Consider the following 520-nt stretch of genomic DNA (forward strand, 5'->3'; position numbering starts at 1 on the left):
TGTGTGTGTGCATGTGTGTAGTGTATATGTGTGTGTGTGTGTGTGTGTGTGTGTGTGTGTGTGTGTGTAGGGTGAAGGGTGCACAGGTTGAGGTCAGAGGATATCTTATGGGAGTCAGCTCCTTCCTTCTAACCATGTGTGTCTCAGGGATGGAGCTCAGTTGTCTGGCTTGATAGCTAGCTCTTTCCCCTCACCTCAGTCAGCTCTTCCCCCAACTTCCTGAGCCAGGATCTTGCTATGTAGCCTTGGCTGGCCTGAAACCCACTAGGCAGGCCACACCGCCTAACCTGTGGCTTCCTAAGCTCTGGGGAAATGTACATGCTACGGTAGTCCCAATGGGCACCCGGTACTTCTTACCAAGTTTCATTGAGCAGCATTGGCTAGGAGGCTCAGAAAGTTGACCACGCTTGATAAACTCTGCAGGGGGAGGGGAGGTAACCCCACCCCTCCTTCCTCTGTAGCAGCTGTTCTCAACCTGTGGGGTGGAGTAAGATGGATATTTACATTACAATTCATAACA

The sequence above is a fragment of the Mus pahari genome, chromosome 21, assembly GCF_900095145.1.
Source record: "Mus pahari chromosome 21, PAHARI_EIJ_v1.1, whole genome shotgun sequence".
NCBI classification, from domain to species: Eukaryota; Metazoa; Chordata; class Mammalia; order Rodentia; family Muridae; genus Mus; species Mus pahari.